At 37.7% G+C, this 17732-nt stretch overlaps 1 long non-coding RNA gene across 2 annotated transcripts in view; it reads right to left on the bottom strand.

The window, feature by feature from the left end:
- The window catches only part of LOC105862738 (uncharacterized), a 51420-nt gene extending 34690 nt beyond the window's left edge, over positions 1-16730 (bottom strand). For both annotated transcript variants that reach the window (XR_012923690.1, XR_012923688.1), the window contains exon 1: positions 16653-16730. This is a non-coding gene — a long non-coding RNA (uncharacterized LOC105862738). The remainder of the gene's footprint in view (positions 1-16652) is intronic.
- Positions 16731-17732: the final 1002 nt, after the last annotated feature.

Consider the following 17732-nt stretch of genomic DNA (forward strand, 5'->3'; position numbering starts at 1 on the left):
TTCTAGCTTTCTGTTCTAACACTTTAAAAAGGGAGGTAGCAATAACACTGCCATCATTTGGATATTAAAAGGATGAAATGTGTATGAAGGGCTTAGCACAGTGTTTGCACACTAAAAATCATGATAACTACAAAAAAGTAATAAAATTCAAAGTCAGATTAGTCATCAACAATTACTTGGCAAGAAATCTGGAAATATAGGATGTTTATCAGAAGACATGAAGAATCCGCCCACCAAAAATATGACAGCAAATTCTGACCCACCTACAATTGTTTATAGTAAAGAACAAGCAACTTGGCAATTCAAATTGTACCTCCAGTAACAAATTCTCTGCTATTTTGTTTTAGGGCATGCACCACCACTCTCCTAGGCTTGTTTCCCCCTTGTGGCGCACAATCTCAATCTCTCAGCTGGATGAAGATGGTAAGAAAATAGTAAGATTAATAATAACTCTGCATACACTACATGAGGGCATCTGTTCTGAAAACTTTATTCATCTTGTCTACATTAATATCACTTAATATTAGCTTTTGTTTCATTCTTAAAAGACACTTCATTTCTGCCTAAATTGGTAATAAATTCTAGATCTAACTTTTGTAAGCATGTCATTGTTCCTTCAGTATCTTTCCCCTAGGGTCTGGCAGAAACATTAAATTCCTTCTAAAAATTTTGATAACTTGAAGAATAAAAAATGTTTTCTTTTTTCCTAGTAAGTCTAACAATGTTCTGGAATGCTATAATTACTTTCTCCTAAATAGTAAGTGAGAGGATTTGTTAAAAATATCTCAGGCTACTTTTTTATTTTTGCATATTATTCCGGAAATTTTTATTTCCCTGAACCTTTCCAGAACCTACAGGATCCAAATAATTCATTAATGTGAGCAAATTTTTCACTGTACTCCATGTAAATTGAAAAAAGCAAGATTTTTCACCTGACACAATGAATTGTGTTGATTGACAAAAGGACATATCTCCCTCCCCACCCCATCATGACAAAGGTAGTTTATTCCTTTCCAATCCCAACCAAAGAACAGATCCAAACAAACTGTGAAATCCAAGTAAATTTCTACCATAGAGAAGTCTACTTGCTTATGGTTTCTGTATGCTCTTCCCTGAGTGATAGACAGAGAGTGACAAGTGTTATGTATGGAAGATGGTAGCCAGTTCAGGATTGAGTTCTTTCTGAAATTATTCCAAAATGAATCATGAACTAAATTTATTTTGTTGTATTAAAATTTCCTTTGTGAACTAGTGGTCATAAAAATGTTTAACTGCCAAATTTAGACTACTTTAGCCTCCTCCCCCCAATGAAATTGTAATTCCTAGAATACAAAATGTAAGAAAAAAGTACATTGGGCAATAAGTAAAGTCAGTTAATTCATCAATAGCCAGGCATAGAAAGTCCACGTTTCACTTTGCCAGTAAGCTTGTCTGCTTCATCTGGTGCCAACAACTCAATCCTCTTAACAGATGATGCATTGAATAAAGGAACCTTTTCAAATTCATGGAATACTTCAGTTCTCATCTTTCTGATGTATCATTTTATACAAGGATTAATTTTATCATTTTAGAGTCAGTAAATGATCATTGTGCCAAGTCAATATTTTGAAGAAAAACTGCATTCTGAAGAAAAACTGATTCTGAAGAAAAACTGCATTCTCCTCCTGAACGTCCCATCAGGACAATGGTAATTTTTTGCAACTGATTTACTGTATATCTGGAGTTTCTAAAAGTTTCCCTCACAAAGAAAACTAAATACAGCATTCTTCAGCGAGGTTTTAACTTTCCATTCTTTAGCAACAATTGTTACATAATAGAGAGACAATAGACCTGTAATTAGGCAGGAGAAATATAATTGAATTTAAACAACTACATCTTAAAATTCAATTCTGTATTCATAAGATTTTTGACTGAGAAGCCCAAAAAATAATTCACGCCCCTTGGTTTATTATTCAATAGGCATATTGGAGAAGGATTCATAGATAGAAGGGAGGTGGGACTGAACTTGGCCTTGGAAGATGGGTAGGATTTGGATAGGGTGATATGGCGAGGGAGCTGGAAAAGAGACTTATGAGAATCTCAAGGGAACAGCATGGGTTTGGTAATTTGGTGGCATGGTTTTTAGTAGCAAAAGTATGAATTTTGGAGTGAGACCTCCCTTCACTCTGTTGGCCAGTTCCTACACTCTCACCTGTATGATGGAAGCAAACTCTCTTAATCTCTGAATGCAGAGTTCCTCGCTTGTGTCACGGAGGGCATGATATTTTCTTGGCCAGGATGGAAAGAGTAAATGAGCTAATGTATGTCATTGGTCTAGCTCAGATTTTGGCACACAGTGGGTATCTAGGAAATACAGATTTCTTTCTCTTGTTCTTGGGAATGGTCCTACAGGTAAACCAGGGGTTCTTAGATCAATCCGAAGGCAGGTTATTGTACATTCTTAACACTGTTCAGTATTAGGGAAGCTGGTAAGGACGACAGTGCCAGGAGGAGAGGTCTGTTACCCATCAGCCCTAAGCCACAGTGGAAGCCCCGTTTGAGCAGACAATGTGTGCAGGTGATGGAAAGCGTCTGCAGTCGCTGGACTGGGGGGCATGCCTGGCCCCACGAGAGGAGGAAGACAACGTTCTCAGAGCAGCGTATCACAACCAGCAGCTGTGACTGTCGTTACCTCTGTTTAGATGGGGCAAGGCAAGAAGTAAAGCCAGGATGTCTTCTGGGCAGTGCAGTGTGGTCCATGCTGGGCCCAGGCAGAGCTTCGTGCCTCGTGCTCGTGCTCGCAGGCGGCGCCCTGCACGCCGTGCGCCGCGAGGGGAGACCCTGGGGACGCCGCGTAGGATAATATCCCCTCCCGCAACTGCGACAGAGGCAGCCACAAGAACAAAACCGAAAACTTTTTAAATAAAATGTTTGCTCACATACCAACAATTTTCTTAAATCTACATTGAAAATTAGTACCAATTTGGAGACAGATGAAAGATCTAAAATAATAACTTTCTAAGGAGTGTTTCTCCCTCATTTTCTCTAATTTCAAAATTCAATATGATTACCATTTTAAAATCTTGGGGTGTGTGTGCGTGTGCGTGTGTGTGTGTGTTTCAATATGTATGTATGTGTGTGTTTTGTCTACAGTGAGTATTAGTACATTTTCTGCTATTTTCCTCCAAAGAAGAAAAACAGATTGGAGAGACGGAACTCTAGGCTGACAATATATAGTTTTGTAAATACAACATGTAACGATACAAGCATTTACCAACAGGCATTAGCTGTAACAATATGAATTCCACGGCTGAGCAGTATAAAACATATTTAAAGCTACTGCTGCACCGCATGCTACCGATGTAGCAGGATCGTGTATATTGAGATGTACAGTGAAACTGAAGGAGCTGATTGCACACAAGAAAGGAATCTAAATTGACTTCTCCAAATTTCTGCTGCTTTCAGGTAATAAAAACCTAACAGTCTGGACTCTAAACAAAATCTCTGTCAAAATGAACTGTTAGTTTGAGATCCGGTCAGAAACGTCAGGCTAAGAAAATAAGTCAACATTTTTCCTTATGGTTGGAGTGGGTTTTTTTTGTTGTGGTGGTGGTTTTTATGTTTTTTTGTTTTCTTTTTCGTATAGTTCTGTTTGTTCTCTGTTTTCACTGCTATTGATACATCAGGCATCCAGTCATGAAAAACAATGTCCATGTCACTAAAATGGCCTCCAGGCATTCAGTATATCTACATTGGGGTTAAACATCTGTGTGAAGATGTGACAGCACACCCTATAAAAGGTATTATTGAGTAATATAGACTTTCTGTAATAACCAAACAGTAAAGAATATAGCTTTTTAAAGGTCTCCCCATGGCTGATCTCATGACTCAAAGATAAGACACTGTGCTGCAAGCTAAGTAATAAAATCTTGTGGATACTCTGGGCTAGCTTGTGACAAATCATATCAAAGTATTATTAAAGAAAGAACTTGAGACCCAAGACTATTATTGATTCTTGACAGAATTTCTTATAAATAAAGTGTTGCAATCAGGTCCCGGACTTGCCAAGGTCCTGGTAGAATTCTTCCTATTACGGGGAGGCAGCAAAACAGTAACGCTCCATTAGTGAGAGCCGAAAGCCTCCATGCACAGCGCCACAAGGATGGGTCATGGTCAAAAGAGAGCCAATAAGAACACAATTTCCAAAGGCCTTTTAAGGCCCTCTTTGCTGATCCCTTTTTGAAATGGGTAAAGCTGCCTCTGAGCTTGAAACGCCAAGCAGTTTGTGCCCCGACTGTGTTCGCAGAATGAATCTGTGACCCTTCAGAGCACTAAGGACACACCTCCATTAGTGTCCATATTCTTACAGGGAAGAGGCTGATACAGTCAACTGAAATGACAGGGTGATAAATATAAAACCACTATCATCAATAAGACTGGAATGTAAAAGCACTTAGTTTCAGCCTAAGTAACTCGTGGAAAGTTTGGTTTCAAGAACCAATGCGTCATCCATCACTGCTCTACCTTCTGTTGACAAAGTAATTGTAAGATATCTAGAATGGAGGTTCAATACGAGCTGACATTTTTGAAAGGAGGAATTGTGTGCTGTACTTACTCATTAAATGTATTTTTCCTCTACTAAAGATGTTTCCTTTTTTAGTTTATGTATGAATAACTTTAACTAAAGTTCCCTTGACATTCTGACTTTGCTCTGAATAGCACCTATGTTCATTAACATAAAACCTGAAAGAAAATAATTTTAATGTAGTTTTTTTAACACTTCAAAAGCCTCTAACAAATTGATCGAGCACAATTATGCATTCTAAAGGGAATTATAAAGAGATCACAGAAGGTTGAAAAGTTCTAGTAAAAAAATAAAAAAGAAAAACTTCAGAGTGAAAAAGAAAAGAAAAATAGGCAGTTAATGTGAAATTTTGATACACATTGAATAAAAGTAAACTTTGAATTTTCAGGGTTTTTTTTTAATTTTCCTATAAATGCAGTGTTCACAGAAAAGAATAAACAAGAACCCACAGCAGGATAAAGCTCAGGTACTTTGACAGAATGAGGGATATTTAATTCAGATATATGAACTTTGGAGTCAGACAGACCCAGGTTTGAATTTCTGCTTTGCACTTACTACCTGCCCGATGATGAGCAAGTTACTTCTTTTCTGTCTAAGACTCAGTTTCCTCTTACGTAGCTGATGTGTGGCTTAAATAATAGGATTTTTTAAAACATTTGACATACTGCTTTGCACACAAAGCATTTAACATAGTCCCCACAATCCACATTCTAAGTGAATCATGAGATGATCAGTTCTTCTTTTCTTAAGTCTTACATATTTTTTTTTTTGGAAGAACTCATTGTCCTCATTAGAGTTCCAGGGTAGGAATAAGACAAACTTTCTCCTCAGGTGGGTGCATCAGCTCAGGCTTAAATTTCTACTTAAATTTCCCTGTTTATTGGCAATTGGAGAATTCTCAGAATTCCTTTGCTCCATATATTTCTCTCAATCTTATTGTTTTTTGCAAAGTCTAGCTAAATCCTATCTCCTCCTAGGAGCCATTCCAGATTCTTCTGGTTAGATTCCCACTTCTCTAGTGGCATATTGCCAGAGTTAATTTTCACTGTGCTGCAGAGGGCAGGAGCTGTCTTGTTTGCCTTTGTCCTCACAGTACCTGGCCCTGGCCTTTGCTGATGGTGAACACTCAACAAGCACACATTGAATATCTCTTGGTTTGCTGTCTTATAAAACCAGGCTAAGGGTAAAGTCCTAGAACTTAAAATAAATAAAATCCCAAAGCAGCTGAACAATGACCCTAGCCCTTTTTTCATTTTGCAAATGTAGTCATTGTGACCACCATACAGAGTCACTGAAATTCAGGCAGTCAATCAAAACCATTTACTGAGCCCCAAAGTCTTGTATGTAAGGGATATGCAAGAGAAATAAAAAGCTGTACACCAACCTTTGAGAAACTTACTATCTCACTAAGAAAATATACATGAGGGGGATGTTAAAAACACACCACCACCATATGTAGGTTATAAATCTTAGGCTGCCAGGCAATAAACCTCGGCGGATATGTTCCCCATCGCCCTGAGCCATTGTATATAAGTTATAGCACAGAGAGTGTATCAGTAAAACTATATTGGACCTGTTGCTCTGCATGAAGCTAGATTTATACTTAGCTCAAAAGTCCAGGCAACCAGTACAAATCTTCTCTCTTTGTTTCAAATAACAGCCCTTCGTAGCAGTTAAGAATATGAGCATTGGAGACGTTCTGCCTTGGTTAGCATCTCAGTTCTCTTTTCTATCTGTCTGGCCTTGAACAAGTCACTTAACCTCTATTACCTTCCTCATCTGTAAAATGGGAATAAAAATAGGATATTTCTCATTTTGGGAAGGGGGTATTAAATTAGTAAATTCAAGTCAAGCATTTGGAACAGTACCTGGCACAAAGTGAGTACTTAATAAACACCATTTATCATTAATTATTTCTTGGAAGCAGCACATTTTGGCAAGAACACCATTCACTAAGACACTTTAACTTCATGACAAAATTTATCCTCCCAAATTGATAAGCTTACCTTTTATCCCTTATTGCTGGTTGGATTTTTCCTTTACTCTCAATTACATTGGCTTAAAGATGAAAGTTGCAAGGAAAGAGGACAGCAAGGGAGAAGGAGCTAAGAGTGGTATTTAAGGTGACCCTTACTTAGAAATTTCAAGGGAAGTGTGAACTGGGCAGTGAGAGGGCTGTTCTCATGAGGCTGTCAATCATTTAGTTGAGAAGATGGGCAGAGCAGGGAACTGCAGACCTCAGGCATGTGTTGATCCTATAATAAAACAATTTCCCTCTACTTTACATGCATACCTATATATTTCCAAAAACTCTTCACCAAAAGTTTTTATCATCCCTGTCTTAGAATTTAGAAAACAGATGCTCTAGAAATTTAAGTGACTGATCCAAGGTGAGACAAACAGCATGTTTGAGTTCAGTATTGGACTCTCTAACTCCAAACTCTTGAGTATTTCAAAGGCAGCCTTCATTCTATGAAATAGTTCTCAAAGTAGGAGAAAAATAGCTTTGCAAGGAATCAAATTTAGGGCTTACCTTTCACCCTGCACATAGGTTAGAGCCACAAGTAAATTTCTCCTGAAATCTAGAGAACAACTGGCTTTAAATAGAATCTAGTCTATATATCATTTGCACAATGTAGAGAACCTCTGATTCTTCACCTTGAAACTTTCTCTGCCCTGATGCAAAATTTAAAAGACAAAAAGCAAATATTCTTTTGCTGTTTAGATGCTCTGTTGCCTGCCTTCTGCAGCAGCCCTTGGGTCCCTGGAGCACCTGAACCCATTTATTTTCCATCTGTTTCTTGCCTTCCTAAAGCAATTTTATTGCACCCCAGAAGGCTTTGCTTCTCTCAATTAGAGAGGGGAGAAGCACTCAAAGACATACAGGATGCACCAGAGACTCTGCAGGTAGGCAAGGAGGATAAACAGATTCAAGAGCCCAGGAACGCAGCTATCTGATCCTGTAGTACTTAGACACACATAGGCCTGGCTAACTTTTGGCTGCAAGATTACAATTCAAGGAGATCTGTACCTAGGAGTCCATTTTGTAGAGAAGAAGCTGACTTTGCTGCAGAGTGGGTGAAGCTTAGGGGTGCTACTAAGAAACAGAGGTGAGAAAGGCACAGAAATTGGTGGGAAGGCAGGTTTTCATACATCCTGCTGAAATGTAAAGAAGAAGGATTTGGAATGCCACACAGCTGCAGAGGGCTCAGAGGGCTTGAAGAATCACTTTTCTCCCTGAGAAGGGCCTCAGGCTTGTCCCTGTGAAGCAAGAACTTCGAAAGCTATGGTTTTGTTCCACCATCAGTGGACGCTGGCTGCTCCTGGGAAAAGATTCCACTATGAAACCCTGGAAAGCATTTCCTTAGAGGCATGCCAGGTTTAATGGCTCCTGTTTGGATGCAATTAGGACTGGCTTGGGAAACCGGGAGAATATGGAATCAGCAGGGGTGGGGAGCTGCAGTAGAGGGCAAAGGGGCCCCATTCATAGCTTTTTAGGTATCTGGAAACAGCGCTCTCTCATGGACTTCTCTTACTCCGAATTGTTATGAGAGCCAATTATTCCACCTATTAGGTTTTAATGTGGCACCAATAAGTCAAAACCAGTTTAACAACTAAGAATTATAGTTGGTATAAAATGTTTGAATTTGGGCTAATAACATATACTAAGAAATAGACAGATGAGATTTAAAATGACTAAGGTAAGAAATTGGGTTCATAATGGACACGTTAATAGACCACTAAACTGACTTTAAAGGCTCTGGCAGGCAGAGTCAAGACACCAAATATATAACAACTCCATCCATCTTGAGCTTCCTCATCATGTCACCTAATAGAATTTCAAACACTATTAGCACACTGATAAATGGTTATTATATATTACTCATGCATGCTGCCTTTTGAATTAAAAGACAAGAACAAGCATCAGGCATTTGTTGTATTGGGTCATCTTTCTTTATTCTTGAGGCTGAAATACTGAGTTTTACACTTCCAGATTATTTCAGGAGCCACGCACAAACCCCTTCCTAATTCCAGAAAAAATTCTTTTTGTGGCCACAATGGCCACATTTCTAACTGGCTAATTTCTCAGAGTGGCTTAAGAGAAAGGCATCCAGGGCAGCTTCTGTGGGACGGAGCTGACCAGTGTCTCAGGGGCCAGACCTAATTCTTCATCACCACATCTGCCAAGCTAAGGACCATTCATTTACTCACCACATTTTTTTTTGAGCAGCTACTTTAAGCCAGGAATTGTTTTGGTCACTGCAATTATGGTAACAAACAAAATATATATCATTTGTGTGCTCGTTGGTCTTGACATTTTGTAGAAGACATAGCCATTAAATAAATAGTCAAAAATAGTTGATTACAATTATAATTACCATGTAGGACCAATGGAAGAGAGAGAGAGTCCAAGAATTTATCTCTGAGGAATGGCAGTTAATCAGAAAGCTGAATTATAAATAAAATTTAGTCAGGGTAAGAATTGAAGAAAAGATTATATAAAAGTGTCTGAAGCAGAAAAGAGTTCTTGTACTCATCCAAAGAAAAGGAATATGACTAACAGAGGACACTTCATGAAGAATATGGTAAGGACTTAGGGTTTTGTTCTAAGAGCAATGGGAGGTCACTGAAAAAATTTAAACAAGGGAGTCATGAGGTTAAATTTGAGATTTTAAAAACACTACTATTACTGCTTTGTGGAAAATGGATTAAAGGGATCAAGAGAGACAGCTAGAAGTGTAATTAGGAAGCAATTCCAGCAATCCATGTGCAAGATGATCAAGCTCTGAGTCAGAATCAAGATGCTGACAGTGGACATGAAGAGCACTGGAAGAATTCAAGATCCATTTCAAAAGTAGGATCAATAAGTCCTGTGATGGATAGGATAGAGGGGTAGAGAGAGAGGCAAGTGTTGAAGGCGACTTCCAGAGTTCTGGAGTGAGAAAATATGCAGTTTAGCCACCTCAGCTCATGATAGAGGTATAAATCCATAAGGAAATTCCATTAAAAGTACATCAATTTCTTGTTCTTTGCAATAGCTTAATTTCCTGAAAGCCACGTTGATGTAAAACTTAGTCAAGTGAGAGATAACACTTCCATGGGAGCCAAATAGACATCACAAAACCCATGAGATAAACTTGTGAGCTTAAATATAGAAAAGTCCCTTAAACTCTCAATCAAAACCACCTGTTTATTCTTCCTTTAAACATAATGTATTGGACTTTCTCAGATAGCACTTATGTGGCCATAAAAATAATGACATAAAGCAGCATACAGAAAAAAATGAATGTCCCCACAGAGTAGGTAGAAACATCCATAAGAACATGGAAACAAAATGAGAGTATGCATTTAATAAGTTGCAATGTGAACAAACATGTACATGAAAGGGAGTTTTCATTGTTTTGATCATATCTGTCCAATAAAAATACACCTCCCAATTTTCCTTGTATGTCTTGATTCATTTAAATAATTTCTATTATTGCTTTCATTTCTCCCTTTGTTTTTTGTCCTTTTAAGTTCTCCTCCTCCCTTTCCCTGTCCTTACTTTCACTTTGCACTTCATTTTATTGGCAATTACAGATTAGACTCCCAATAATTATACTTAGATCTGTGAGAAAAGACACAGTAAAGTTTGGGGAGAGTTTCTCAAAAGTCAGCAAATGCACAAAGGATGACTATGAGAACCCCTCTGAAATCCCACTGAAGTACCTCTTGACCATGATCTCCCTAAAAACATGCAGAGACTCTTATTTATCTTTGTATCCCCATATCTTAGTACAATACCTAGGAAAATTGAATTTTAGTGGATGAGTACAACGATTGTCTAAGTAGATAATACTGAATCCTTGGGAACGGAGATGAAGTCTATGTGGCAAGGGCACTTGTAAGGGTAATCGGTGGGAGGGCAACTTACACAGAAGTGACAAGGAAAGGTTTTAGATTAGATACTAAAAGGCCTTTCTAATTGTCAGAGTAAATTTTTTTTTCATGTTAGGTAACCCAGGAAGATTGTGGCATCTGTTCCCTTTGGCATTTAATTTAATTTGATTTTTTTATTATTGCACAAATAATATTACAAGAAATTATAACAAAAAGAAAACATAAATCCAAGTCTCTAGCAGTTGAATACATCAAATTTATGTGATTTTTCCCCTAGTCCCTGCCTATAATACACACACAAACATATGCACATATAAACTAATATCTGAGAAGTAGTCATAGTATGTATACAATTAAACATTTGATTCTTTTATGCAATATCATATCATAAACTTTGTACAAAATTTTTACAGTCATGAATTTAATGACTACATTAAAAACCATCAATTTGAAAATGGTGGTCTGAGCATCTATTTACATTCAAAAAATTCATTAAAATAGTAATGAAAATACAGCCAAAGGAATACACCAATATCCATTAATTCATGTGTTTTTTCATCCATTCATTCAACAAATATTTATTGAGCACCAACCACCTGGCAGACATTTTTGTAGGCTCTGGGTACATAGTGGGAATTAGAGTTCATTCCTTCTCTCATAGTGATGACAATCTAATAAGATAGGAGACGTTTTTCCCAAGGAACCTCAGAAAGATTCAGTCCTGGAGCTGGCAGGCATGAAGATGGGGCATGGGCTTTGGTGCATAGCTCAAGACAATTAAATAAATTAAATAAATGGATTTGTATAAAGCAGCTTGGACTGTTGATTCCCCCTCCACAACCCACAGGGTTCAGAGTAGCATTTGCCTCCAACTTAATCAAGTGCTTGGGAACTGATTTCTAAACTCTTGAGCCTTTCAAAAGTCCTTACTTGGAATGTGGGAATAGAGAAAAGAGACCAGAGCCAGAAGTAACTCTAGACTCACACAATAGTCCAAAGCATGGGTGGTGGTGTGGGGTGGGAGAAAAGACAGCTCCGAGCTTGCACAGGAATGAAGTAAGGAAATCACTTTATTCTGGCCTCAGAGTATTCTGGCCTTCCTTTCCATGGCAGGGTTGGAAGTACGGAAGCTACCTGCCTATTTCCTGCCCATACTCTCCACAAAGAAGCCTGCTTGTCAGAAGCACTTCCTGGTCTTATCAGGAAGAGGAAGGGGCCTGTGGTAAATCAACAAAAACCTTGCCACCAACTTATGCTAATTGCATGAACTCACCTACCCATGTTAATAGTTACCTAACCAATAGCATAAATGAGGGTCACCAAGAGTAAACAAATAAAATAAATGGCCCTAGAGAAATAGAGCTAGTATACATAATAGAAGAGAACCTAAAAAATCTGGTTGGTATCCTGGGATACAAGGTCCATCTGTAAAGTATCCAGCCATTGTTACTATACCAAGAACGGTTAGCACATCAGTGTAACCTGGCAGCCAAGGAGAGTGGAATGGGGTGCACACGCATGAACAATGACAACTTCACTATATGAGTCAGTGGGGCGCTAGGTGCTGTTGACTGAGCAAGTGTACTATGTGGCCGTCCCATTCAAAATGACTGAGTGAGTAGAACTCGGTCAAATTTTGTGTTATCACAAAATTTGTGCATCAAATTTTGTGTTAACCTCTGAGTTTGCATTCCTCTGAGGAAACTGTTTGGATGATTCAGAAGACTTTTGCGGATGATGCGATGAGTGCAGCACAAATAAAAGTTTGGCAGAAGTTCTTCAAAGATGGTTGAGAATGTGTTGAAAGTGGTCCACGTTCTGGAAGGCCTGCAAAAGCAGAACACCTGGAATGTTGAACGTGTACAGGTTGGGTTAAAAGACACCGGGAGAACTATGTGAGGTCCCGAGGTGCCTACTTTGAAGGGGACTGAGGCGTCATTGTCCTATGTACAATGTTTCTTGTATCTTCTTCAATAAATGTCTCTATTTTTCTTATTACATGGCTAGACACTTTCCAGATAGGCCTCATATATTCAAGAAGATATTATATCACTAAGCACAATTGGACCACTCCAAAAGAGAAGTAATCAGGGAGCAAGACAAATTTTTCAAAAATTAAGTAAGATTTTTAAATGGTTAAAAAAAATCAATAGAAAAATTCAATAATGAGTCAATATGACTGAAAATGAACTTGGGTGATTTGGAAGATAAGGTTGAGAGCAATCTCCCAGAACTAAATAAAAAAGGAATGTAAACTATGAGACAATGCTTAATCAAGCATCTATCCAGAATAGACCAAAATATCTAATTAGAATTTTTGAGGGAAAGAATATTATGCTGTTTCCCACAGATGAGAAATAAAATCAATTAATGGTAGAAGAAAATTTATGTGAGCTAAAGACACAATTGATTATGCAAATTAAAATCCTAGATGTATTTTTATAAAATTTCAGAACTTAAGAACAATGAGAAATACTAAGAAGTCTCAGAGAGAAAAAACAGATTATCTACAAAGGACCAAAAATCATATTGACACCACACTTTTATTCAGTAGTGAAAGCTAGCAGCCAAATTGGAAGCTCTAGCCGAACTATGAACTCTGTTTGAGAGCTCACACAAGCTATCCAAAAAGAAAAAAAGCAAAAGAAATTACTTAAGGATGCTTTCCAGCAAAACAAAATAGGAATTCTGGAATTTTGAGACATGGAGTTAAAGCACAGTGGTGCTAACACAGTGAAATGCAAAAAGAAGATAATTTTGCAGTAGGCCTAATAAGCACTGTGTAAAACTAGTGACAGTGCTATGTAAAGAATGTCTTTAATAAGCAAGTTGATTCTATTACAAATTGCATACTTCAGAAATTAAAAGTTCTCTATGACAAGACAACATTATTTGCCTTTTCCCTCTCTCAATAGGAAAAATAAAGGCATTTAGCAATTCTAAGAATCAACAGATGCAGTGAATGCCATAATCTAAACAATGAACACACTATAAGGAAATTAACAAAGTACAGCCAGGAAAACAGACTCCATTTGCTCTTGGAGCTTAGAATCAAAATTCTCATTCCAGTGGTAGAAACTTAATGACATAAAATAACATGTAGTTTTCTATGGATCCAATCATTTCACTTAATTCTGCTGAAAATAATATTTACGTTATAATGATATTACATATGTGTTTATTTGTTTTCAATTTATAAAATCAACTTATAGACAAAGCAGAAGAGACAGTTATAATGACAGAAGCTGTAAGAATAATAGTATAGTTAATAGGAGTTGGGATCTGGAGGAAGGGGGGAGAAAAATAGATAGGAGAAAAAGTAGTTTCATTAATTTTCTCACTTATCTAGTTAGGAGTCAATAGACACTCTCTAAACTGATGGATAAAGAATAAATAGAAGCCTAGATATATTATTTAGTTATAAATGTAACTACTAGAAGTACTAATAACATAACTAATAAAATTGAGAGATATGTGTTAAAATCCTAATGTTTTATAGTTTGGCATAAATAGATGCAATCTAAAGTTGATAAATTGAGAAATAGATATATAAATCTATTATTTAGAATTTATATAGTAATTCATGGTGGATGAACCTTGACTCTCATTACAGCCTGTTGTTTGTTTTTAGCAGATGACTCAGGAAAATCGCTCTCAGTAATAAGTGATAAAAGGTCTCATAACTGTCATTCAATTTCAAGTCTAATTTCTCCAGGAGGAAAAGATTTCCCATGGTTTTTTTTTTTTTTTTGTGTAGTAGCCTGACTTTGCTTCCCATGAGAAGCAGAAACTGACACATATCATGCTCTGATGCGATGAGGACCAAAGGACAACCATCTTAAGAAGAAATAACTGGCAACTCTAGGAATTTTTAAATGAAAATGGACTACCTGAGGGAAGTATTCAAAGCCTGCCAAGACCATGTAACCAATCTTGATTCCTGATCATGTGTTCTGGGTATGGCAAAGCAGGAAGAATCTTGTTAGGACCTTTCAATGTTTAGGCACCCTTTTCAGGGTTTCAGGACTTGAGTTTTGCTAGTTGGCTCATTTCTTTTAATCTAAACATATTTATGAGAAAAGTTTCCCTTTGAAGTACTTAATGATATTCATCAATCAAGTTCAATTTGGATCCACTCTGGACATGTTGGGGGTTTTCCTTTTAAATATAGGATCTTACTATGTTGCCCAGGCTGGAGTGCAGTGGCTATTCACAGGTGCTATCACCACACACTACAGCTCCCAACTCCTGGGCTCAAGTGCTCCTTTTGTAGATCCTCTAGAGTAGCTGGGACTACAGGTACGTAGTACTGCATCTGGCTCTTACTCTGGACAATTTGAATTCCACTTTAAAGAAAATCCAAATCTGCTGTTAGGGCCCTTTCTCTTAAGAATATTTAGCAAATAAAAGCTTAAAAAGAGACTTGCTGAGATGCTTAGGACATAACACATTAGGCACATATTGCCAGCAGCCAGAGCTGCTTAAGGCTATGATCACTCCTGCTACCGTGTGGCATCAATAAGCATGCAGTGTGGGGCCAGACAGACCAGATAACTGGTTATGCTTCCCTTACAAACCGTGTGCCCTTTGGCAGGTACAGAGCCTTTCCAAGTTTCATTTTCTTCATCTGTGAAACTAACACATTAAAGATAATTTCTACCTCTTTGATTTATTACGGTAATCAAATACAATCACTTGTTAAAAGTTCTTTATAAATTTAATGTGTTATTATTAGTAGTATCATTACCATCCACACCATCATGGGATAGTTTTTAAAAAAAAACTCTTTTATTTGGCTCATTCTTCTTTCTTTTGCTCTTGCCTGGCATTGGGTATATAGATGGCACAGGATTTTAAAAGGTTATGCCAGCGCAGTGGCTTTCCTGCTCCCAGATCAAGCAGGCTCTTCAACTTGACCATACCAATGAGATGGAATTTAACTTTCCTTGCTGAACCATAACATCAGAGCTCTGATTTGGAATCTTTGAGGTTGACAATTTCCATAATTAGACCTTTGGTGGTTCTTTTGTCCACTCTTCATTCTCAAGCCCTTCATGTTGTATCATTTCTCTTTGTGTCTCTCTACAGTCAATGGCTTGAACACTTCTATGTTGCTTTGATTCGATGGTTTCTCTGGTCCTTTGTCTCCTACCTATCTTCTTGCATCATCAGTAAGCTGTCATTAGCTGCGTAATAAATTACTAGAATCTCTTTTATGCAAAGTATTTAAAGTGCCAATTACAGATTGGTATGTCCGGAGAAAACCAAGACTTTTTGATTAAATTGGGCTTATGACTATAGTTAGGAAATATACCCTTTATGATAGGCAAATCTCCAAATTGACAATGCTTCTTCAGGCATTTGTCTTATCTCTTTAGCCATTTCAAACTATGAATTTTGTAATAGCTAAGTTTCTATGTATTTTTCTAGTAAAGAAATTAATTAAAAATAAAGTAAAATGAGAGTCTATCACTTTTATTGGGTTGCAACACTGCACTAAGTACTGTAGAAAGCATTGACAAATTTATTTTAGAAGGCCAATTAAAGAAAAACCTAAGTACCCTAATCCTCCCCATTGGTTCATTTTCTACAATGTAACTTTTAAAAATAATATGTGGAACAAAGAAGATTGGTTTGTTGTTGCTGTTTTCCAAAGAAGCATGTGGTAACTTTGATATGCTTATGACCATCCATTAATTGCATAAAATATCACTTTTAGATGCTCTATATCTATTGAACAAATAATTACAGGAGTGCTCTGGGACTCAGCCTGCAATTCTCTGTTCACACTCCCTCCCTCTGTGATCCTATCTACTTCTGGGGCTATAAATACCACCTCTATACTCCTGATTTCCCACTTACATTATTGCACCAACCAGTTCATAATTATACTTGGATGCTTACTAGTCATGTTAAACTTAGCATTTATAAACAAACTGAGCTCCTAAATCCTCCCACCAACCATTTCCCTCATAATGTTCCTCATGTCTGTACAGGGCACTGACATTTATCCAGAGGCAAATATTAAACTGTTGGATTTATCCTTGACTCCTCTCTTTCTCTCACTTTCCACATTCAATTCATCAACATCTCCTGTCAGATACACATTTAAAATATTTCCTAAATTGGGCTATTTCTCACCACATGTACACATTTGAATGGGCCCATTTTTCACCACATCTACACATTTCATCCCATGACCTTTTACCTGACAATAGCAATGGCTTCCTAGCAGGTCTGCCGGGCTTCCATCCTGACCCTATGCAGTCTGTTCTCCACACAGCAGCTAGATGACCGTTTAAATATTAGTCAGATCAATACCTTCCAAAGGCTCATTGGGTTATGTAAACTAAAACCCAAAATCTTTGCCATGGCCTGCAAGACTCTATATGAACAGGCCTCTGTCTGTCTTTCTGTCACCTTCTCATTCTGCCACCACCTGGTGCCTGCTGAACCCTACCTAGGCTAGTTTCGTTGTTCACTCTGCACCGGCTGCTCCCTGCACCTGGGGTAATCAGGTGCTCGGGTTTGCCTAGCGCTCTCTGTATGTCAGCCGATCTGAAGTTTCATTTGGTTTACCATCATGAGCCCCTCACTTTAGTTTCATTAAAATAAACTGGAATAGGTTTGGTAGGCCTCCACTTTGCAATTCTAGCTTTTGGCATGGTCTTGTCTGGTATTGTGTGAGACACACACTCAGTGAAACAAGTTTTCACTTTAACATATGGTAAAATATGAAAAATGACCCAGAACAATCTGTCACTCTTATTCCCCAATGTAACTAAGGCCTCCATTTCAAAGGGACATGCAGCAGGCCTATGAGCACATGGCTGGGGACAGCTCACTTTTTCTAGTCTCAGATGGTAGTAGAGGGAACATATGATGGTGCCATTCCTGCCAATCACTTGGTGGACTGGAGCCCCAGCTCCAACCCGTGAGATGTATGAAATCACCAAGTCAGGGGTCAGCGAGAAATGAGAGAAATTATGATTTAGGTGTATGCAAAACAGATCCAGAAAGTGAGCCTAAGCAGTCCTGTAGAGCATTAAAAAGCATAGGCTGAATACTCCTAGCACAGAGGTTTGGTTTTTGTTTGGTACTGATCTACAGCTATTTAGATTTTTGATATATTTTATAAATTATTTTTGAGAAAATTAAATGTATTAATTTATATATTTTTTAATTTTTGAAATAAAGCATTTCAACAGCAATGAACTAAAAAAATATGTTAAATAAAAAGTGCTGATTTTTCATTTCTCATATTGATGAGAATCCTTAACTTGCCCAT

The sequence above is a fragment of the Microcebus murinus genome, chromosome 2, assembly GCF_040939455.1.
Source record: "Microcebus murinus isolate Inina chromosome 2, M.murinus_Inina_mat1.0, whole genome shotgun sequence".
In the NCBI taxonomy this organism is placed as follows: domain Eukaryota; kingdom Metazoa; phylum Chordata; class Mammalia; order Primates; family Cheirogaleidae; genus Microcebus; species Microcebus murinus.